General features: G+C 43.8%; 1 protein-coding gene across 8 annotated transcripts in view; it reads right to left on the minus strand.

The window, feature by feature from the left end:
* BANP (BTG3 associated nuclear protein) overlaps positions 1-25,318 on the minus strand; it is a 126,403-nt gene that overhangs the window by 14,313 nt on the left and 86,772 nt on the right. Inside the window, exon 13 of one of the 8 annotated variants that reach the window (XR_008207602.1) lies at positions 18,767-25,316. The exons of the other annotated variants lie outside the window; for them this stretch is intronic. The gene's annotated coding sequence lies outside the window, so the exon portion shown is untranslated. The remainder of the gene's footprint in view (positions 1-18,766; positions 25,317-25,318) is intronic. 8 annotated transcript variants of the gene reach the window in all.

Raw genomic sequence — 25,318 nt, forward strand, 5'->3', positions numbered from 1 at the left:
GCACACAGCAGGGGGTTGACACTAAATGGTCACTGTAGTCCTTTCTAACCCAGGCCATTCTATGGTTCCTAATGAGAAGAAGTTGAATACACTACCTCTCGTACTTTAGTTATGGAGTGGTGTGATCAGTTCCATCTGTAACAGTCAGAAGTGCATAATGGCTCCAAAGGGGAAGCAGAACTGCAGAAAGAGGTGCCTGTAGCTGTGCCTGAGCTATAGATCACAGGAGCTGGAGAAAGCTACAAGCACATACCTGTCCATTACTGAACACTTAAGGAAGAAAGCAGCGCTCCTGAGAATTGCCTGAACCATATTAAAAGTTTCTCATGAAAACTGAGACAGAAAATTACACTATAGTCATAATACAAGAAAAAAAAAAAGAAAAGGCAGGAAGGATGTGACAAAGTGTAAATCTGACAGAAGTTAACAGCAGGTTCAAACATTCCTTTTTTTTCCTGCCAGCAAGCCCAAGGAACCCAGGAAACCTAAGGCAGATGCTCTCTGACTGGCATAGATGGAGAGGGGTACAGAACTGTCAGTTGGCTCAGGTTTTACTTTTCCACCCCATGGCTTGAACACAAACAACTGAGAAATTCCATCAGGATGTGCACAGGTAGTTTAAAATCCAGAACTGCAGGTTAGAGACACTCGTACCACGAGAAAGAGACAGACTAACAGTTCATAACATTGCAACTACTTGCTCAGTAGGTACTGAGCGTGTTAGTAAGTAGCAAGCATCTTATTAAGTGGGCATCAACTTCTGTTTTGAATCCCAATTACATCAGGATGAGTGCTGAGGGAATCTGATGGATGACAGAAGGAGTGAGGCTTCTATGGGGCACACAGCAGAAGAGCTCAGTCTCCATTCCATAGCCCCAGAGGTATTTCATGGAAACGTCTGTTGCTGTGCACACATCACTTCCATGCAAGCCATGGTTCCAGATGTTTTAAACAGAAAAGGATGACAAGAATGGATGAATTGAAATACAAAGTATTTCAAAATACCTCAACGTACCCCACAGCTCTAATCTTAGCTTTATCTAAGTAAAGAGAATCCAAACTAACAGGAACTTCACCTACACTGCTTAAATTCTAGCATGGAAAAGGACAGTGTGACTGCAAGCAGCTCAGTTTGCTCTGGCAATGACCAAAACCAAAAGCAGATGGAATGTATGCATTAAGCTCTGTATCATGTTTCACTTATTAAAAAAAAAAAAAACAAACCACCTATGTTTCACATCAGAAAGATTCTCAGACAATAGCGCTCCAAAGCCATTAGGAAAGAAAAATGATTGATTTCTTTTATTAAAGTAGGTGCTCTCGCTTCTATGCACGGTCATATTTGAAACTGTCATCTCTTGGACAAATTCAATCTGTCAGACAAACACAAATCTCCCTCCTCTGATTTCCATCAAAGCTCACAGATAAGAAATCAGTTATAAATGCTGCTGTGAAACCTCATCTTTTCTGCTCAGCTGCTCTATCGGCACTCTGCTCAGCAACGGTGCTCTGCCTGTGCTTCCCCTTCACTCAGAGCACCACGCAGTCAGAGCTCAGCACAGCCCTGGAGAAGTGTTTTGCAACTGGTGCTTCCTTCACACCAGCGTTTGCAGTGATGAAAATAGGCTTTTTTTAATGTAGAGCCATAAAATGAAAATGGATCTTAACGGGGCACCAGTTTGGTGCATAATGTATTATGGCCACGCAGATGATACTTGCCCAATTTTGCAATTAATTCTTGGTTACTGATTTCCTCAGTTTATTTTCTCAGTTTATATTAGTTGGGGTCAATAAGCTGACCTTCAGGAGTTGCACGAAGTGCTAAAAATGGGAATTGCAGGTTGAGAGCACAAATAACATCCCTTTCCTGGTAGCGATTTCCAAATTGCAGCCTTGACTTGCATGCGTTAACCTCCAGCATGACGTCCAGTGATGCACAGGAAAGCATTTTCAGAGCAAAAAGCTGATAACCACAGCTCATCTGTTTCAATTTTGAACGAAGAAGTGACTGTTTATCCACTTCCCTTCCTGCACGGCTTAGAAAACCTCTATCAAGTCATTCTAAGCACATTAGGTAACATGTACGCACTGTTCTGCTATAAATCATTAAAATCTCTCCGTTTTGGGGTGGAAAACAATTGGCACAGTAGTCAAGCGCCTGTTCTCCCTCGTGGATTGAACTCCGGCCGTATGTCTGCTGTCAGGACAATTTCACCCCTGAAGAACAGCCTCGGGTCTGCACTGAAGTTCAGTGCTCTTATCTGTGCTCCATCATTTATTCCATCACCGCTCGCGTTCATCTCCCACTTCTCTGCAACCCGTGGCAGCCGCTTCCTATGGGCTGTGATGGCAGGGATCACCCGTGGTGCCGAGGCTCCCAGTCCCCACTGCAGGGCTCCCACTTTCACCTCGGTGGGGCTCCCACCTTTCACGGCCTGCAGTTGAACTGAACTCAGGCTCTCGCACACGGCGATGCCCTTCGCTACAGGCTGAGCCTGCGGGCCAGCCAAAGGCCTCTCCTCTCTGAAGGGATACGCAGGGAGCATTTGCATACACATTAAACTTTCCCATCATCATCGTCTGCATTTTTTTACGACACGCTTTGGAACAGCTCTCAATCTTATTTTCTTTTTTTATTTCTCATTTTCGGCGAGAAAAGGGAGAGGGATACGGAGCGTGAATTTGAAGCAGACTTCAATGAAAGCTCTGAACCCATAACTATTGTTTTCTTAGAGCACACATCTGGCTTTCCCCAGCACACTGCCAGTTCTGTAACTCAGTTTAATACCCAGCTGGGATAATGTAAAACTAGCATATAACCTAAAATCAATGCTAGAAGCACATTTTTTTGTTCAGTAATACATGTATGCATTAAGTTCAACTTGACTAACATTCTACCCACATACTGAAAAGCTTCTATCGATGGAGGAGGGGGAGAGGAAAGGGAGAATCACACCCCAACCAGGCACTGTGCATGTGTGGCCACACAACTGGAGCCTGGAACCAAAGCTCACCCAAGCAGCATCAAATCATGCTCGTAAAAGGTTAAAATTACTTTGCTTTTTTTTTTTTACAACGAAAAGGCAACTTTTTAAAGCGCAGACATTTAAAATGTGGTTTTCTCATAACATCAGAAAGGAATTATCAAAGAGTGTAGCACTGGTGTGTTGCAGGAATGTTCCCCGGGCTGTTGACAATCGTTTCCCTGACCAGCTTGAAACTCTCCTCTTTCTACAGCCCGTGGGAAGCACGATGTCTGCTAACAACATTTTTACTCTTAGGAAACTAAGCATACCACAGTGCACGGAGAAAAGTGCTGCACACAGAGCACTGATCCTACAGAGCACTTATACAGAAAAGCATCTTCTTTTGGCAACTCCAATGGCCAAAACATAACTCAAAAGCCGGGGCAGCAATAAAAGCGACAACCCGATAATGTTCTCCCGAAGGCTGCTAATAGGTGAGCGCAAAGCAAGGAACACAGCGAGCTTATTTTAAAAGCAACTGGCAAAATAGCACTGAAGGAGTTGAAAGAAGGTCTGTAACAGTTATTCCCTCCTCCAGCCCATTAATGCAAGAATTATTCGACTCAGGTTATCAGATTTTTGTTTGCACAGTAACTTCGCATCCTACCGTCAGAGCCTGATGCTGCACGGCTGGCTGTTCTTATGGAGGAGAATGAAGGCTTAAAGAGAATTCAGCCTTTTAGAAAGAAACATTTGGACTTGATCAAATCTGCTCTCGATACAAATTACGGTATTTACAAACCAGATTTGCAGCCTTCACGTGGCTCCTGAGACTGTCCTGGGAGCACAAAATGCCAAGTTGCTTTAAGTACAAGGATTCCATACAGCATGTACTCTAAAAATGCATTATATTTTTTTAATATCTTCTACAGAACATGTTACTTTTTTTTTTTTTTTTTTTTTTTTTGGTCTGTTTGTTTTCCTGAGGAAAAAAAAAATCAGTCTATTAGGCAAACAGAACATGACATCAGGACAGCAGACCTGAACACCAACACGTCAGCCTACCTGCACTGCATTGCTCCAGCTGGGACTCCAACCCCAAACTCACCATTAATTGGGGAATTCAGGAAATAATTCCCCTTTTACGGTGTTCTTAGGAGCTGATCTCCTCCTAGATACCAATATTTCCCTCTTCAAAACCCTCTGTATCTTGCTGGCATCACAACGGTCAAGGTGCAAAGACTGCACATTGAATACTACAAAGCCATCCCGTGACCTCCATTAAATCCATGCCTTTAGGGGGAAGGGAGGAAATGGGGTTCAAGGAGAAGGAGGCAGCAAATGCCACTTCAGTATTTGCCATAACAAGAGAATAAAAGCAAGGGAAAAAATAGAGGAGTAAAACAGAACCCCCAGGGCTGCAGAAAATTTACAGCTTGCAAACTATTCCCTCTGATACTTGACATATTTATTTACCTGCTGGTGTGTGCCTATTGCATTTTCCCACGTGTCTGATTTAGAAATTAGATCACACAAAGCACAAAGAAGCCAATTATGTAGTAAATTATCCACACGGGAGATAAGCAACAAAATGGCACTGAAAAAGATTACGTTAAAAATGTTTTCTCCATTCAACCACAATTAGATTTTTTTAAATCCTTACTAATTATCCATCTTAGCATTTATGATAATTTATAAACCACTGTACATCACAGATTTTGAGTAGGCAGCGTTATAGAAGTGAAATAATAGTTAGTAACTAGATATTAAAGTTGAGATGCTGGCAGATAGGAGCGCGATGAGCAGGGAAACTTTTCCAACAGGTTTGAGGGTTTATGCTTTGGGAAGAATTTAATCTTCGAAATACATATAAATGAAAATTCCTGGCTGTTTTTGTAGCAGTGACACTTCCCAAACACAACTGGCCAAGGGTTTAAGTTAATTGCCCAAGTGTGCAGGCACAGCTGGAAATAATGAGAAGATAAGTACGAAATCTTGCCCAGCCTGAAGTGCTCAAGCTCCTCTCCCTGGTAATGCAGAGAAGAGAATTCATCCAGGGATGAATTTCTGCCTACAGTCCCCAGATTTTTATTATTAGGGCTCAGCAACTTAACACTTTGCTTCTCTACCCTGCCAGGTCCTGAACAGGACGACAAATTCAGCTGCAGTGTCCAGCACTCCAAAACAGACAAGCTCCTTTGCTGCGTCCCTTCAAGATGCAGCTCATTTGCAGATTTTTCAACTGCTTTTCCCTTCTGAAATCCCGTGTCTCCTGAACAGCTGTGGCAAACATCAGCACTGTTCTGCCTGATGAGCTGCTCCATTGCTGGTCATGGGTCCGCATCAGACTTTTTGCTGAATATTGCATTAACGTGTTCCAAAACGACAAGAGGCAACTCAAAGAAAAATAAGCTTCCCACAGGCAATGCTCACAAAGGAAGCACCAGTCTGAACGTTGGACAACCTTTGATATTTCTTTACTAAAGTCAAGATTTGCTACAGTGGTCATTTCTACCACTGTAAAAACGTGCTGTCTTTGTGAACTAAATCACTGGTGACATTTACTGTGGTCTTTTCGGAGAGCCACACAGATCAGCCTCAGACCTATTACGTGTTTCATGTACAAAGAGCTCCTTTGAGAGCACGAGCAAGCTCCATACAGATCGATGCATGTCTTTAAACCATTACAGATCTCATTACAGAAAGCATAGCTGCAGCGGCTGACATTCAGAAACAAATTCCTAATGCATCAGGGCACAGGAAAGCAGTTCCGTTATACAATTCCCTTTGGACTTTTCGGGGTGTCTAAGAACAAGAGAGCAAAACACAGCAGCTCCCTCCAGGAACAGAGAAGCACTGTCGCTTTTCGTGGGCAGTGTGTGATGCTGTTGCGTACAAATGCACAGCTCAGGCTGCTTGTTGCCTTTTACTTTTCAGCCAGGAACAAAACTATACCCTGGAATGCCTACTGAAGTTACTGCTGGTAACAGTTGCTTCCTCAGAGAGGTGCTGAGTGCTGAGCTTCACCAAGGCAAAGATGCAATCGCAAAACTTTCAGTTAACACTGTAAGAAGGGTCTGAAAACTCTCGTTGCTAACAAGGAGGTAATGAGCACACGGACAGTGCTAACAACCAAACGGCTCTGCAGCGAGGGCAATGAAGGTGCACCTGAAAATGACCCAGCCAGGACACAGCTGTGAAAAAGTGACACAAGGAGGAACTTGAAACGTGCATTCATATGCAGAGATGTGGTATCTCAGTGCTCACACACGGTTTGCCTATCTCTGTAAAGGATCTGAAGTAAGGATGCGAGGAGAGACAGAAATTCCATTAAAGAGATGACGAGAAAAACGGCTCAAAGCAACAAAATCTGATTCTCAACAGACTGCCAAATTATGGTGGGATATTGATGACAGTCAATAAAAAAAATAATAAAACAACCAACTGCTGAGCACTACTGTTACTTGAGTTATGGGAAACAGGGTAAGAATGCACGACTGTATGTTGAGATAAACACGGGGCACAGTCGATAAGACCTATATCTTGATAAAGAGCTGAAAAATCCTGTCAACACATGGGTGAAATATTAGATTCCAAGATAAATCAGCAATAGAGAGATCTGCAATTAATTTGTTGTGTGCCAGACTCCTTAAAAGCTTTGAGAGGAGGAAAGTTCTGCATTGAGAAACAATTTGAAACAGTTAAAATCTGTTTGCAATGTAAGTTACGAAGCACGTCGGCAATTGATGTACTTGTTATAAACAACAGAAGTCTCTGTTCACACACTCAGCTCAAACCACTTGACCAGGAGCTGCTTGTGCACTTAAAGCAATGCTAGCTTTCAAAAGCTTCCAAAAGAATATTTTAGATACACAAATAAAATTCAAAATATATTACATGCATCACAAGAGGGAAAGTGAAAAGAAAAAGAGGACAGGAAAAGCAAACATCGGTTTTATTGTTTTTACTGGGGCTGGAAATTAGATTTCGGATTGAAAGGAAAGGACAAACACTGTTTGGTCTTATTTCTAAATATGTTTGTCCGCTGGTGGAGAACTGGGGAAGGTTTCCGTCCAAGGAAAATAATGAGCCCGACCCAACAAAGCAAAGGGTGAGAGAGGATTCAGCCTGTGTGATATTACGGATACAAATCATGTTAAATTACATGCGAGCAAAGAGACAGCCCTGAGCTTCACACACCAACAATTTCTCACGCTGATCCCATGCCCAAAATGCTTCTGGCCTCCATCCTTCCCCGGGTGCAGCCGCTTCGCACGGAAGTACTGCAGATTTTGGCTATCAAGCAAGCAGGGCCAGGCAGGAAGACAGCAGGGCTGCAGCACAGCAGGGCTGCCCAGCCCCGTGCATGTGAGGCCTGCACCCATCGGAGCCCCTCTCAAGCAGTCTGCCTTTAGCTAAGCACCAAACCACCACCCCATGCACGACTCACGCATTGCACTGCAGTCGGGTTAGATTCAGCTTGCTTGAATTCAGCTGCATCCTTGGCTTTTCAGAGCGTTTAGCCTTCCCAGTGCAGGTCTGTAGGCAGCAGCAGGTTGCATATTTAGCTGCTAAAACAGAGGCTGTGGATGCCCCATCCCTGCAGGCATTCAAGGCCAGGCTGGATGTGGCTCTGGGCAGCCTGGGCTGCTGGTTGGTGACCTGCACACAGCAGGGGGTTGGAACTGGATCAGCACTGTGGTCCTTTGCAACCCAGGCCATGCTAGGATTCTATAATAAAACATTTTTTTTTTAGTTCCACTTGCACGTCTGCCACACAGATCGGGACAGAGAAGACAGAGAGAAAGAAAAGCATGAACTGCCTTTAAGAGTGCAATAAAACCTTCGGAAAACTGATCTACAAAACACGCCAGGAAACTTGGAAAGCCAAATCAGTTTTAATATCATGATGATGGAGTGCATTTAAAAGGAAAATGAAAAAAAAAAAAAAAAGGGAGGATGGTTTTGCTTCAAAATGCAGTTAGATAAAAATCTTAGATAACGAATGTACAAAAATAAATGAGTAATAAGCTGCTAATCTCCAAGCCTTTTCCGAGTTTTTATTTACTCAAGAAGTGAATGGTCCCCAAATCTCTTTAATAGGAAACACTTTCTATTGGTCATCTATGACAAACACTGCTAAAATGCCTCAGATCAACAACACTGGGGCAATTAGACAAGTTCTCCTGACTTTAAAAGTGCTGCTTTCCATTTCTTTAGCAGCATTTTTTCTCTGTTTTCATGAAAAGCCCAGAACTTTAAATGAAGAATACTTATGTAATGCCTGTGTTGTTACTGACTTGATTCGCAGGGCAGCGCAATTACCAAAAATTCCTTTGAAATGCTTCAGGATTTTGAACTATCTGGCTGAGGAGCAGCTAACTGCCAAGGAACTGAAGTTGCTGGTATCCCAGGTAAATAGGAACTGCCCAGATACAGAATGTTCCCAGCAGAGAAGCCAGGGCTGTGGAAACTGGCTCACGGCAGGCTGTGTGTTTTTGGGAACGCGATGGGACTCCTATGGGACAGGCTGAGCTGAAGGAACGTTCAAAGGCTATGAAAGATTTATTATATAATGAAACCACCTGAGTTTTGCTATGCAAAACGCACTGCATTTTCAATGTCAATAGCTACCTAAAGGCTGTCGTCCTTTCTTCTGAAATATGCAGAGCATTATTACCAAAGTAAAGAATTTTGCAGTAACAACAGTGACAAAACACCAAGCAGATTAGATGACAGCTCAGTGTAAAAGCCTTGGCCAAATATGCTGAAGGACCGAGTGCTGAGCTCAATTCCCATCATCACTTAGAAGCAAAAGCAAAGAGAAAACAAGCCACTTTCCCCTCAACACAAGGGGAAAACCTTCAGAATGTAAATCACGTACGCTGTTTCACAGGACGTTCCAAGCTACAGTATCCAGTTTTGCCAATATTTCTCTTTGCAACTGAAGAAAAATGTTTCCCTTCCTTACATTAGCAGGAAACGTAACGCTTTGCTGAGCTGTGCCTTGCAATGCACAGCACTGCTCCGTGCCAGGCAGCAGCTCCTGTCCCACACAGCCCAGCTCTGAGCTGATCCGACCTGGGCACATGAAGCCCTGCACATCTGAACCTTCAGCTCCACCTGGGTCTCTGGTCCCAACGCATCATTTCCAGAGCAGGATACAATATGACCTTACCAGTATCTAACAAAACACTGCCAAGTATTTTTCACAGGCTTTGTGATTTACGGCTCCGTGTTGTTTTATTGTGATCATAACCTTTTTCATTAGCTTGTAAATTAACAACTCGAAAAAGTGGGGGGGGGAGGGGAGGGAGAAGCAAGGATGAAGCAGATATTCCAAAGTTGTCATGGTATTTTTTAATAAAAACATTCTGAAAGCGAGCATTTCTTTTAGCCAAAAACCAAAGGCTCTGAGTTCCCTCACAGCTTTTACACGCAGCTGTGGGCCACTGCTAGATGAACAGAGCATTCTGCTACCTAACTAATAGAAATCCTTGTTTCTCCTTATGAAAATCAAAGCAAACTCCTTAGAAGACACAAATTGCTGACTTCAGGCTATTTCTGGCAGTGTTCATTCAATAAAACATTGAATTTTGCAAGGGATGCAAAGAATCCATGAAGCAATTCTATGCTCTTTGGGCTTCAGTTGCCATAAGCAAGGAGGACCGAATCTCCTGTACTGGGCTACCTTAGCTGGAATCTTTGCTTATGCATTTGCAAATCAAAGAAACTCAATCGTTAACACACATAATATGTGATGCACAACGACATGCAGATGATTCAAACAGTAAAGCAATCTCACAGAAATGATGGAGTGCCAACTGGACCTTATTATGGCAAAATTAAAGCCCATCTGTATAGTGCCACCAAGCCTTGTTTCTTATTCTTGTAGTGCACTGAAGACACGATGGCCTGTCAGTACAGCAGTACTGAAAATGAACCATGGGATGGATGAATATTAGGGCAGTTCCAGTGACAACATAACTACTGAAAAAAACATCTATTTTTTTTCTTTTTTAACAAAACAGGTGTCATTCTTGAAAGCCTGCTGTATTATCCATAGCAATATGGAATGCACAAATACTCAACAGTGGCTGCAGGTAAAATTCTTACAGCAAGAATACTGAAGACACACAAACACAAATGCTGAAGAAGAGCCTAGTGATTTCCAATGCCTTTATTCCCCTTAGACCTCGCTTAAGAGATCCCAATCATCATAAACTAGCTTTTGCATTTCAGACAACTGCTTTCCCAGCACTAATACATTTAACATATGCGTGTATATAATTTAAAACAAACGAGTGACTTCATTTTGCCTCCTGAAACGACTGCATTTGCAACACAGCGAAAGAGAACTCGTTCCTATGAAACGTAACAGGGAAACGAAATGCATCGCAATGATTTTGGGAAACAACCACCACAAATACATCAGGCTCCTCTGTTTGCTAAGCGTGATGGATTTGAATATACAGAACTGCACTGTGTGTCAGAGCTATGAGAGCTCTCAGTGAATGCGTGGACGGAGTGCCTTCTACAGCTCTGGTTCCCATCTGACATGGTCAGGGGACTGCGGAAGAGTTTCCCGATGTGGTTCAATACACAGCAATATACATTTTGTTAATTGCCCACAGAAGAACTGGAAGAATTTCCAGTTATTAGTCATAAGCTCCTCTGCAAAAAGGAGTGCTGAGATGTGATCTCAAGCACAGCAGAAGGGAATCAAGCCGTTTTCCTCCAAAAGAAAGCAAGCTTTGGCTTCTTCCCCAGTAAAAGCACGAGAAAATCTAGCATGAATCAGAGCAAAGGCTCAAAAATGCAAACAAGAAATCCAGGATTCCTAAGTTCTTATCTCTGCTCCCTATTCACTTAGGTGATTTGGGCAAATTATTGCTTCCATCCCCTCACGTGCGCACAAAGGTGGTTACTGCTTCCTTATGGGTATTTTTGGAGAACTGTCTGACAGAAAGGCTCCAAATACATAAAATGAGGGCAAGGGCCGCTACCAGCAGCTCCACACATCTGGCAGGGACTCCACTGCCAGAGCTGCGCTTAAAAAAAGGTTTAAAATAGGAAATAAATCCCCCTGTAGATATAGAAATAGCGAGCCAATTAGACTGAGCCCTTGCTATGTTCACTGCTGGGATTGTCATGGGATCCTGTGCTTCAGCTGACATTCCTCTGCAGCCGAATCCTTCATCGTCGTTGGAAATATCCACACAGTTCCTGCCTGAGTTTTCACATTTGCCATTAACCACATTAAACTCTACTCCTGCACAGTAGGTGTGAACAGGTTGGGAGATGTGCCACAACTAGGATTGTAATTCAAGAGCCATACCAACCAGTAACGGCACAGGGAAGGGATGGCGTGCAACTCACAGACAACAGCCTCATTCATTAATTAACGCACTTTCAAAATCATAGCAATTTATAATGCACTTTTAGAATTACATAGAGGGAATGGGTTTAAATGGAGACAGTGGAGGTTTAGGTTGGATATGAGGAGGAAGTTTTTCACTCAGAGGTGGTGAGGCACTGGCACAGGTTGCCCAAGGAGGCTGTGGGTGCCCCAGCCCTGCAGGCATTCAAGGCCAGGCTGGATGTGGCTCTGGGCAGCCTGGGCTGCTGGTTGGTGACCTGCACACAGCAGGGGGTTGGAGCTGGATGAGCACTGTGCTCCTTTTCAGCCCAGGTCATTCTATGATTCATAAGATTCAATGTTGGTACCTCGCATCTGCAATCAGACCCCTGAGATCCTCCCCAAAATTGCTGGTGGATTCAGACAACACAGAACTGACACAGTGCGGTGCAACAGCAGCCGAAACGCACATCTGAGCCTTTTAAATCACACCCCTCTGTGCAAAAAGAGTTCAGCTTTAAAACCGACAATACCACGTCCCTTAAACTGCATTTCAATTATTGGTTATGCTCTTGGTAAGAGGAGAAGTTTGTGAGCAGTGCATTCCCTGCAGAAAGGCAGCGCCGCGTTCAGCTGAAGGCGACTGCAGCGCGCTCGTTAGGATCATTTGGACAGAATTTAATTTGCAACCATAATGAAGCAACAAACCAGCAAAATCTGCACACGTGGAAAAACAAGTGCTGACACACGTGCATACAGACATATCCAAAGTTTTTTTCTGCTTTTATAGATGCTGCTTTCATCTTCGTTATGTTTGCTGAGCGCTTTGGGGCACATCAGTACACGCACAGGGATTCTTCCAAAAAGTCATTCCTAGGAAGCTCCCCAAAGGCACATCACTTTCACCTTAAAGTAATTAACTCCACACTTTAAAAATCAAAAATAAAACCCATTTTCTTTGTGAAATCTCTGGTTTCATTTACCATATTTTCTGGTCCAAAACGTAACTTTTTCCTCCTTACTGCTCTGCTTCAAACACCTGACCCTCACAAAATTCTTTTCATCGCTGTTTTGTTCAACTTTTTCTTTCACTTTCCATAGTTTGAGCCCTCCCAACATCTCTCCGAGAACAAATACGCCAAAGCGTTTGCTCCACCCCACACCTCATTCCTGTACGTTTTTACAGCACCCCGTGGAAAAAAACCTCAGCAGAATAAAAGGGCTTTATCTTCTGCTTGATCTCTTCCTCTTTGGTCTCATTTTTCTTTCTATAGGTGACTTGCAAAAACAGCAAACAGAGGGGCCAAATCCAATCAGCCATGCTCTTTCTGTGACAGCACAACCACCTCCTGTCCCCCAACCCCACGGCACAGCTCAGCAGAGCTCTAACTTAGGAAAAATCACTAACAAATGCTTACGTTGCACGCAGTGAAAACATTTCCAAGGCACAGCTTTTTTTGTACAGCATATGGATATATGTGCATACTTAGACATATTTCACTAGCGTGGTCAGTTAGGGAAAGCGGTTCAACATGCTCCTAATTTCTCTCTCTAAAAAAAAAACCAAACCAAAAACTAAAAATCATTTAGATTGTCTTGCTTTCAGATTTGGCCAATTTGAACCAATTTCTGTCTCCTCCCAACACCCACGGGCACTGCACACACAGTGCTAGACCCCAAATCTTGAGCAGACCTATGGGGGACTCTGTGAGAAAGCTCTGAGCGCTGGGGAATGCTTACACTGTGAGCTGGTAAGAAATGCAGCCAGGAATGTCAGCACCGCAGGACTTTGTCAGCTGCAATGGAAAATGACACAGGGTAATCTGTTTCAAAATGCATCTAAGTTAAGATTTGCATCGCTCAAAGTGCAGTATGGAAGCTTCAAAGAAAAGCAGCGTTGTAGGATAATAACATTAATAAAATGCTCCCCCCCCCCACGGTGTGGTTATCTCACAGTAACCAAGCACTGCATTCAGCTACTAACAACTACGGAGTCCACAAAGCAGAAGAACACCAAGCAACTAAAATAATGGCATTTTTGTAGCTGACACTGAAAACTGGAAGGTCTGAGTCAGGTCCTGTCAGACCAACAGCAAAACTCCCAATTGCTTGAAATGGAACAGCATGAAACCAAAGCACGACAAGCAGGACGACTGCTGTTTGCACAGAGGAACGGGTCTGCTGAGAACGCGAGCATCAAACACTTGAGCTGGGGCACCTGAGGTAAGCAGGGAAACCCAAGGTGCCCCCCAGAAGCTGCAGTATCACAATGCAGCCCTTAGGATTAAGGTAAATGTGGTGTTGTGCCCAAGTCCGTCTATCTGTCCTGCTATCCAGACATGCAAACGCTTAGCAGTGCCTATCTAGAGCACAGAATATTTTTAAGAGAGTAAGCCAAGCTAGATCAAATCCCTCAGCAGACAATCTCATTCATAATTCAAGTGATTTCCACTCAATTCGATTTAATTAGACTCAAAAGCGAAATCAAGATACATGAATTAAATCTGCTTGAATTCTGTAAATTGCTGCCCACACACGGGCTTATTACAGTTTAAAATAATCCACTAAACGTATACCTTTGGTTCACTTAGATAAGCTTTTTGAAGTACTCTTGTAGAGAGAAGCTGAGAACACAGCATCTCTGCAGAGGATGAGCTGAGCAGAATTATCCAAGGCATTCCTGCACACCAATCCACAACTTGGGGATTTAGCTTCTAAAATCTAACATGAAAAAGGAATCTCTGTTGAGATGTTCATACGTTTAACACAGACTGCGATCACCTCCTGCAGCCACATTCAATACTTGCTGCAGGCATTGCTGGATGTAAATCCACCCCAGCGATCGTCATTGAACACAATGAACCCCAATTTGCCCCGCTGATGTTCTGTCTTCCAAGTCAGCAGAGTGCCAACAACTCTAAAAATAATATGGGAAATGCGTTTTTTTCCTGCAATCAACCTCACCTTCCAGAACATCATCTGAAAGATTATTACAGCATCATTCACATCATTATACAGATCATTCACAGCAGACGTTTTTCTCTCCGATTTCGTTGCATTTCAGTCTTTCTTAAGAACCTTATTTGTTGCATACAGTAACCCCATATCCACCCTCTATCCCCTCTGGGCTGTGTTGGAGGGGCTGCCTGGAGCCCTCTCTGCTGGCAGTCAGCCTGCACTGCTGTCACTATTGGTGCTGCGTTACCTCCATCCAAAGCCATCTCTGTGGGTCCCCCCCTTGCTCTGGGAGGCCAAAGTCGATGGAATGTGGGAAGCGATGCCAAAACCAAGCCCAGCTCTGGCAAAAGAACCACCTCATTCCTTTTTTAAATAAGGGGAACGTACCCTAAGATACGGTGGTTGATACGCAGTACCTGCGGGGTGCACGCTGCTTTCTTCCTCTGTCTTTCACACCTCTAAATCTAAGCTCCGATAAAGGAGGGCACAGCAGGTGCTGAGGCCACGTCCTGCCCCATCACTGAGCACAAGCACCCAGCCCACAGCCCTGCAAACCACCCCACAACAGCAGGGCACAAACCCACAGCCGTGTCACAACAGACGGTCCCACACATCAGCGCTCTGATCTCAAACCTTTTTAATTGATGCCGCCCAAAGCACGCTGCAGCCCTCCAAGTGTTAAGAGCAGGGAGAGCCAGCAGCCCTCGCGTCTCACGTTTTCCATTTATCAGCTTAAAGCCCCTTTTGAAACACTGCCAAAACCCAATCAGAAAAACCTCTCGCTACCTCAGAGCCTCCCGTGGTGAATAACCCAGCGGATCCGTCAGGCACGTCTACACATTTTCAACAGTCTGAGAAATTACTGAACTTAATTAATAGAGCCATTAAACGTTTAAGCTTTCCCTTTCTCGGGGGAGGCTGGTGCCTGTCCCTGACGGATTATTTTCTAGGAAATTCCTAGGCTCTGTTTCCAGTTCCAAACACTTGTAGCTAAGGGCAGCGAGAAGGAACGACACGAAAAACATTCAAAAGAACAGCTTCATTTAAATACACAATATCCATTGATACGTTCTTTTATGCAGAAACTAGAAAGAACCCGCTGCTACTCAGTGCATGAACCTGCACAGGACACAACAACCGAAGCCACGCGAGGAACACGCACCCATTTTGTACTGGTTATGCACTGCAGATCGCCGTGCTGGCTGTGACAGCTCTGCCTTGTGGGCTTTCGTTTCCTAAAGGCAAAGCCAAGCCCTGCAAGCACAGCACTGCTGGAAGAGGCTCAGCTCCTGCCCTGCTGCCCTGGGCCTCTTCTGGCCATGCTTTGCCTTCGCCAGACTCACACTTGACGTTCACTTGTTTTCTGAGCCTTTACTCGGGTGTTTCTTGGAACTAATAAACCAAACCCATCCTCTTGACTCATTATGGCTTGGATTTTATTTTTCCACTAATTCTGGTAGGGATGGGTTTCCCATGAGGGATTCATTCCCTCGCTACCTAGGCTCTCCAAGATTCCTGTTTCTGTTTTAGCAAGCAATAAAGGAGCATTTTTGCTTGTGAGGAGCACTGTGATTAGAAGAGAAGCAACAAATTACTCTGCCTGCTGAGTTAGCAGTATTCCTTGTTGTATGGCAGATTATTACCAGTAGATACCTCTGGAAGCTGCAAAGGAATTTTTTAACCCGCACAAGACATCCATTCCCATTTCTCCCAGGCTTTTGTCATCTGGGTTTTCAAAAGAATCACCTGTGGAAAAGATGGAAGTTGTCTTTTGTTACATTTTCAAGAGGGCAGGGTTCAAGTTGGAAGATGCCAGTGCTGCTGTTGGCCGGGGGCTTGCCAGCTGTCTGAAGCAATGCATGGAGAAGCCTTCCTATGCAAACGGCCCCTGGGTACACGTCACAAAGACTTGCTTGGCAAGTGCTTTTTCAAGGGAAAAATTAATATGATTTTTTTTTTTTCCCCATAAAAAGACACAGACTGAAAATAGAGAACGGCATCCAAGTCTGTGTGAAAAAAAAATTGTAAAAGCTATAAATGAAATTAACTCCATCACTGAAGCCTCTTCAGCTCCTGCACAGCACTCTGGAATAGGTGAGCACCTTTGAGGGCACACTGGGCTTCGTTAAAGCCCAAACTCAATGATTTTGGCATCTATGTATATGGTCCAAAGTTCAATTTTTTTTTCCATTCATTGTCACGTTTTGCCCTGTCAGCTCAGCACAGCACACAGAACCCCCACAGCCATTGCTTCATTAGGCCCTAAAACCTCTGCACCAACCCCTGTGTGGTCGGATCTGTTTTCACTGCGGTGCTGCAGCGAAACCTATCAGGAAAACGGTGACTTAACTGGTGAATGAATTCATTTGGGTTGAAATTGTGCTGAAAATGCAACATTTTCATAGAACCACAGCATAGCCCCAGTTGGGTGGGATCCACACAGATCACTGAGTCCAACTCCTGGTGGATACAGAACATCGGATGTGGCCAAAGGGAACCCCAAACTCCCCAAATCTTACACTTTAATCCTGTTCCAATGGGAGCACGGCAATAATTACAGACAATTATCACCTAAGTGCCCTTACTCTGAAGGCTGCATCCTCATTTATCTGCTTGTGCATAACTGAAAATGTGTTGAAAGCCTATTTTTATCTGCAGGGAAATAAATGCCATTCACAAAAACGATTCTTCCCGTTCCCCTGTAAGCCCAGCAGGGAAAGACACAACAACACGTGCAGCAAGCTTCTCCTCGTTGAAAACAATTCTTTCCTTTCTTTTGCTGCGCATTCGAACGTGGAAGGAGGACAGTTTACAGCCTCTTTTGGTCAGAATTTACCCCAGCTCAGCTTGCTCTTGCCTGCAGTCTGCAATAAAACTGCATGAACTGAGCACAGCACTGCATTGCTGCTACGCTGCAAAGCCGTGGCACAAAAGGTTACAGCCCAAATCTGGGGGGACCTCGAGTGTCTGCTTGAAAACATGCAACTGTGCCTCCCGCGGCCTGCCTGGGGCAGCTGGATGTTGAATGTTTCTCGTCTGAGAGCATTTAATACAATTTGCAAAGACTGAACGAGCGGAGCAGATGTATCCAATTCCCCTCAAGTGATTTTACAAAATGAATTTAATTCCTCGTGAGCGTTTTGAATGATTATTTTTTTTCCCCTCCCCAGAAAAAGAATAATACCCACAACTGAGAACTTGCACTCAGCTTAACGGCAACACAGCGTATACATAAACAGCCTATGGGGGAACACAGCCCTCCGTCCAGCTGGTGTCATATTTACTGTTGAAAAAAGAATACGTTAAAGGAGTTCAGGGTACTTCCAATCAAAACATACTATTTACAGAACAGGTTTCTTTCCAAATGTATCTAAAAATATAAAGGCAAACTTCTATTGAGAATGGCAGCAACTCAGCGTATCCCCAAAAGGGGAAATCCTGAGCCAAGGAGCCCATATTGAATCCCAACATCAAGAGAAACGCTATGGGATTTTTAACTGCTCTTCGTTTTTTAATGTTTTTAATCTTAATATTCAGAAAGATGAGTGGGAATGTGGAAATGTAGGGAGGTGACAAACCATTCTGATACAGCAGAAACCTCTGACGGAAGCCAAATGTTGTGTTCCCTAAGAGCAGAGCAGCACAACGACAGGTGAAATCAGTCCCCAGCAGTGTGAAATCATACACAGACACACACGTTAACTGTGGGCACTCAGAAAGCAGAAATACAGGAACAGAGGTAATGTTCAGCTAAATGAACATGAAAAGGAGTCGGAAAGAAGAAAAATTAACAATTCTTGCCCACTATGCAAAATGGTATTAAGGATTATGCCCTTCAGTAGGCCATCAGTTTTAGCTTCCCCAACTTATACACAAAAAAGCATAACGAAAGTGGCCAAGGGCAAAGGAGTAAAATACACCACAGAGCTGGAAGTTCTTTAAGAGAGGTTGGAAGGGTTACCATTGCAAAGACACAGGGCTGCATGTGCTGCACTGTGACACCGAGTACAAAACGTCTCCTTACACTTCAGTAACGTAGCTCAGCACCACGAGATGCTTTTCACATTTGCTTCTTTGCACTGCTTAAATTCACTTCCAAATGTAAGTGACGCCTCCTGACACTTCCTGCAGCTTGCTTTGTGCAGCCATTGCCCTCTGTTCCAGCTATGAAGGATTAATGTGGGCCATGCAGGGTTGGTGCTGCTGCACCCCCAGCAGAAACTGCTGTTCCTGCAGGGAAATGAGCTGCTTCCACAGCAAACAGAGCTGAATGCACTTTAAATGAAGCCATGCTTCAAGCAAACATTGAAGGCTTCCGAAACTGACAATTATTTTTCTTCACTGCTGTCACTAATTAGGAAAAAGTCCAAACCGAACACGAGCAGCATCAGGATATTTTGGAAATTAAAAACTTAATCACAGAATTTAGGAAAACTAAGACTAGAAGACAACGACTAGACAGTAGAAAAGCGTAAATCCTTACCAACTGCCCGCTCCTCACCAGCTCAGGGGGCAATGCTGGATCTAAGCTAAGTGCTGGGAGCAATTCCTCACTGCGAAGCGGCGCATCCTCCGCGCTGCTGCTGAAATGTGAGCACCCTCCTATCTGCAAGCACAACTGCACAGGGTGCTCCTTCCAAACGCGTGTTTCTCAGTGCTTCCCTGAACAGACTTAAAACTGAAATAAAGCAGATACAGCTGGAAATGCAGCTTGGACAAAGGAAATGATTGACTTCAACACTCAGAGCTCAAAGTTCTTGGTAATTTAATAAGGCTCTGCTGGCCATGCAGGTGGAAGAGGAAACGCTGGTTTCTAACATCCCTCTGACTCAGATAAAAGTTAGAAAGCCCTCACCTTTAAGTGGAAAAGAAAAGCCCTTCTGAATACAGTGGGGCTCAGAGTATCTGCACTGCCGACACGCTCTTCCAGCTCAACACGCGTGAGGCTGTATGCAAAATAGCAGGGCTGCAATTGCTTCTTTTACAGACTCAGAGCTGCAGACCAAATCCTGCTGCTTTTTACAGCCCGTGCACCATTACCGTGGGGACAGAACTGGTTCAGCTTGCAATGATCAGCTTAACTGAGCTGTGCCTCTTCCAAGCCCCTTTCTTTAATGCATAAACCCTTTTTCAAAACCCCGTCGCTTCAGATCCTACAAACATCAGCCATCAGAATCATCAGATCAAAATCACAAGGCACTCTATGCAAAAAGTTCCCTTCTATCAGAAAATCTGCAAAAAAATGATTACAAAAATCAGTCGTGGGCTTTTTTCACCCATCTGTTTCACATCAATTTCTTTCTCAAAATCCTTCAGCCTAGACACAGCTTTAAAAGCAGCAGTAGTAAGTTAGAGAGTATTGTACCATAAGCTCATACGTTTCAGTAGTGCAGTAAAACCATACCTCCATCCATCCACCTGGGTTGAAAATATTCTATACAAGATATTAATCGATAGTAAAATATTAACAGAAAGCACTCAGCAGTAGGGTATTTTCCCCATATCTCCTGTAATCCATTACCCTTCTGGGTGAGTTTGGGATCGTTCTCCAAAATAAAGTGCATTATTAACAAAGAATGTTCTCAGGGCATACGTTGCATGAAGGATCAGAAAAGCAATCAAACTGCTTTGCAGGTGTTTTTCTACCATTTCTTAAGCAAAAAGCAATAGAACATCCAATCTGTTCTTCTCTTTGGTGGGAACGTGTTACAGCTTTGCAGCTATCAGCTTCAATAAAAGCACCATGAAGTGTTCCCTTTCTCCATGCAGGCAGGTGGCTGTAGGATGTTATTCCCAGGATAATGAAGAGTTAATATGGAAAAGAAATATACTTTAAGAGCTTTCTTTTTTATTATTTTAATAACATACTGAACTGCAGCAATATGCCAGGACAACGATGAAATAGAAACTGCATCCCTGCAATAGAGTTTGAGAAACACTGCACCTTGCAGCTGCCTGACAGCAACGTGGAGGTGCTGCTGGGGGAGGCAGAGAGCACCGATGAGCACAGTCCCACCATCCCCACCTACCCAGGAATTGGGCTTAGGAAAGGCACAGCCCAGGTTAAGCTGATCACTGCGAGCTAAATGAGTGCTAAACGTCCCTGCAGTAACGGTGCACACGCTGTCAAAAAGCAGCAAGATTTGATCTGCAGCTCTCAGAACCTCAAAAAGCAGCAATTCCAGCCCTAATGTCCTGTGCACAGCCCCACACATGTTGAGCTGGATGAGCGTGTCGGCAGTGCAGATGCTCTGAGCCCTGGTGTATTCAGAAGCCTATCCTTAATTAAGAGATTGCTTTAGAAAGTCACTAAATCATGTCTCAACACGCTGTTTTTTCGGCCTCCAGAGCCTTGCCAGCAGGGTCACCTAAAGGCCCTCTGGGCAACAAGCCTGAGCAGCAGCTCCAGAGCTGCACACCTCAGCCAGGAGGGCTCACATCATTGGTATCGTTATATTTTGGCTGGAAAATCTTGACACAGGCAGCTGGGCTGACAGGGTGCAAACACGGATTCATGGTGATGTGCATGCTGACCTGCCAATGCCACCAGCACAGCAACTCCCCATCACACAGAGTTGTTTCCTGCAAACAAAATGAGCTGCTGCTAAGCCTGCAGATCAGAACCAAAGGTTTGGCCTGCTGACTTTAAACCACTGGCATGAAACTGCATGCTTAACACCTAACTAACCAGTGTTATGGGTGCTTGATCTTTTTCCTTCTGCAGCCACACACAAGATGTGGCCGATAGATTCTGCCCCTCGCTAGGCTTTTGTTCCCCTCACATAAATATTCATTACTGCTTTCATTTTTGCTCACCCCTCACATAGGCAGTAAGAGCTGCAATGACCAAATCCTACCTCCCTACCATTAAAGTCAGAAGGATCAGCTGGAACAACTCTACCACTCTCCTGCAGAGCCCCTTGGAAGTCAGGCAGTGCTTGGGCGTGCAGAGCAGCTCCTGCTACCTTGGACTCAATGGGAGAAAAAAAAGAAGGTAAGAAATGTTCAGATATTTTATCTGTTCAGCTGCACATTCTGAACTGCAGACTTGCACTGGAGCAGCCACCAAGCATTAAGGGCTGCTGGCAGTCTTCTCAGCAGCCACTGTCACCAAACTATTGTTTAATCATCCAGTTTCATTGTTACAACTGTCAGTACGACCTAAGGCCAACCCCATCCCAAATGGCAGGATGCACTGCAGGCTGCTGTCCCAGTGTCTGCTTTGGGGTGAACTCATCCTCACCTTAAAAAACAACTAAGGAGAGAGAAACTCAAAGACCCATGTAGCCATCTATTAAACTGTATCAGAAGGCAATCAGCAATGAAGAGGCAGATAACAGTAAGCCCATTACAACCACTGGTAGTAACAAATGATGCTGACAGAGCAGGATTGATTGGAAGCTGATTCCACAGATGCTGATATCTTGGCCAACCAGGTTGTTACAGCACAAACTGATAGTTTCTGTAAGAAAGTGTTCCTTTTCTCCATCATTACCATCACGACATGGTCAAGGATGACTGAGAAGCACACTGCTGGTACTCTTGGATTGGAAAAGAAGGGATGAAGACACGGGAGAAAGCAGCCTGGATTTGCAACCTTGCACTCATTGGTTTCCTGAGACAATCCTTCACTGCTATCTTACTCATACAAAGTCACTCTCATTTATAAAAAAAACCAATTCTTTTAGAACCTAAGAATTTTTACCATTATTATTTAATGTTTTGTGGGGTTTTTTTCCTTCAGAAACCATACCTGGTGCACCCGACACACAGCCAAGTCAGTATCTAATCAAGAGACCTAATCAAGAGGCAGAGGCACAGGGATAGGAGCTAGAATGTGCCTGGCTCTTACCGACTTCCTAACCCCAATTGGATGGCTAAATTTTGCTGCCTTTGTTCCATCTGTCTCACTGGATGCTTTCCTTGGCACTGGTACAGGTGATGTTTTCCTGCAGTCAATGGGATCAGCCTTCAACTACACAATTCTGAGCAGTTGTTCTGATGTTAAAGAGCTCTGATTGAAGCTTTGGCCGGGTTATTAAATTCTAATAAAAGACCAAAATAGTCTTATAAAAATGTATAAGTTATTCTTATTACATTTTATTTATTACCACCAAGAGTATGAACCATGGAAAATTTCACTGAAGTCATCAAGAAAGGCCATTTTTTTACATTCTAGAAACTGATAAACAGAAAGGATTCTAAATAAATCCTTTAAAGCTCCAAATCCAAGACAAACACAGTGATTACAATTGCAGAAGGCTCCTGCAGGGCATGTGTTGGGTACTCAAGAGTTTCACATGGTAGAATTAACCCCTGCCTTGGTAGGACAGCAGCTGCACTTCAAGGCCAAAGCACATCTGGTTATCGTACACACACTGGAAAAATCGCTCCTCGTTCAGACATGCAATGACCACCACCAAACAAAAATTGCAAGTATTTTCCCCGTAAAAACATTTTCCCAACATCCATGCTGGAACTCCGAGCCGTGCCATTGCTTTGAATGGCGGAAGTAATGGTTTTCATTGGCCCAAGCTCTACGTCCCCTGGAACTCCAGGGCTCGCTGGGGCTCCTCCTGTGCCAGAAGTATCAGAGCTGCAGCATCAGGATGTTTGTTCATCACTATTGTTTGTAATGACTACATTTAAATAGATGCAAGGAGGTCCTTTGCTACTTGGTTTTCAGCCTCATAGAGTGGACCAACTTCCTCTACATTTGCAGTGGGTTTTGAATCACAGCCGTTGCCCTCCAACGCTGCTCTCATGGTAACTGGTTTACGTTCTTCGTTTTGAAGAAGAAAAACTTGGATCAGGAAAACATTTAGTTCAAAAACCCATTTGATGCAGTCAAAACAAGAGGCTTCTGTACATTCTATGACCCGGAGCTCTTTGCTACCAGCAGAGTTATCCTCTCAAAATTAAGCTGGTTTTGAAGCTGCTGAAAACAAATGGCCAGCAAATGAAACAAGAATGAAAAAAGATGATAATGTAGAAAACAACTGGCTCGTACTTATCCTCTGGCTTCCATGTATTCAACCTGAGCTACACCATGCATACTTCAGGAAGGCAGAGGCCTTTGTGAATCACCTTCATTCTGAACTTTTTGGTCTTAACCTTCTCGTAACCTTGAAATCCAATAATAATAAAATTCCAGAAATACTGCAGAGACCACAAGGGCACTTAACTGAAGTGTACTGTTATAGATATGACATGTAGAATCAGGCCTGGACTCAGCTGGACAGATTCTCTAATATAATGAAAATAGCCTTTTCTTTCCCACATTTTACTATCTGTCTTTGTTTATTCAACCATTCAGCAAACCCAGCTGGATCACAGACATTGTCATCAAAGAAACATTCTAGGTCAGCCAGAAGTGGATGCCAATTGTCTAAAAATAAATAAAGGCTTTGTCACTGGAGTATAATTTTAAGGCCCTTGTAATGAATAATGGAGGAGAAGATCTTTCCAAGGCAGTGGGATGCACTGATTTCGAGCAGAAAGACTTCACAGTTAATCTGAAATTCACAGTTGTTGTCAATTCCAGATAACCTCATTTTTATTTTACTCCCATAAAAATGGCATGTGGAAGAGCTTATCAGAAAGTTTGGTATTAGTTTCAAGCACTTTATGAGTGGCAAAATACCCTGGGAGAGAGATGAGACCAGCAAATATCTCCCACATAGGCAAGAAAACTGAAACAATGCAATGCACCAGTTTCCTATGGTGGCAGAACTGGAATGAGATTCTACAATTTCTAGCACATATATCCCACATTTCCTCCAGGCTAACAAAACAAAAAAAGAATAAATAGCTTTATCAGAATAGACTAATTGCTGATCTTAAAGGACCTTCAATAAGGAGAGCATCTACAGAAGTCAAAGATGCTAGTACAACTAGCTGAGCACTGTAAGTGCAGCAAATCACTTGAAAGCAAACAGTTATTATCCAAAATTAAGCTTACGTAAATAAGTTTTTAAAAGCAACTCCTTGGGTGGATAAATACAAAAGCTTTCCAGCTGACACTCATCCAGGTCCGCTTATCCAACCTTTTCCATTCAGTTCAAGGCGCCTTAAGAGTGGATTGCAGCAGAGGAGACACAAAAGGTTTGCTTTTGCCTCTATGCATTCTAACAGTGGTTTTTGTACTGGGCAACTTGAGTTGTCCAACAAAATTCCAGTAAAGTGTGAGCAATGCACCACAGGCCATGGCACAACCACAGTTACTTTCTCCTTGGCGCAGCCCAAGCTCGCTCTGGATAATCTCAACATACCTGCTTCAACACTGCACCCCAACACAGCTTCATTCTGCAGAGTATGAAGCAATGCTGGATGCACTGAGAGTGAATGAAAGATGCACGCAAAAGAAGAGGCACCCAGACGAATGGTTTCCTGATTGCTGTTAACTGTCACACTGTCAACTCAAAGCTGGAAGGGCCAGTGAAGCAGCCTACAGAGGGTTGGGTGGTGCAGCATCAGGATCACTGATGACAAACTCTAAAATTTACCATTTTAAATGCTTTAGAAATGAATGTTTTTTGCCCCTAGGTCTTTCAACCTTCCACTATCAGTTCCTGCTGGCAAAATGAAAGCAACTTTTAGAAAGAACACGTTAATAACTTGTAAGACTACAAGTTAGAAATCCATGAGCCACACTGAAGTCATCTCCTTGCTATCTCCCACATGCCACAAAGGGGTAAACTTCACATCTCCAGAAATTAAGAGAGAGTACAGGTTACTGTGAACCCTTGCCTGCCATGGAGCAGACTGAGTGTCACACAGCTCCACGTTTTGTATGAGAAATCCTTGCTCTGGCTCGGTGCTTACAGCAGTAAGGTGCTATGCTCTGTCACGCAGCCTCACATTTCTCACCCACTGTTAGTGGCTGTATTCCTTCACACCAATTACTGAAGTCCAACTGAGCAATGGCAGGCACAGGATCTGAGCAGGAGGAGTTTTGGCTTTCAGTTCAGCACTCAGTGGATTATATGACATTAAGGAGTGGAATAGATCCCCAAGAACCATAAATCCAAGTCCT

Source organism: Tympanuchus pallidicinctus, unplaced genomic scaffold, assembly GCF_026119805.1.
Source record: "Tympanuchus pallidicinctus isolate F22 unplaced genomic scaffold, pur_lepc_1.0 scaffold22, whole genome shotgun sequence".
Taxonomy (NCBI): domain Eukaryota; kingdom Metazoa; phylum Chordata; class Aves; order Galliformes; family Phasianidae; genus Tympanuchus; species Tympanuchus pallidicinctus.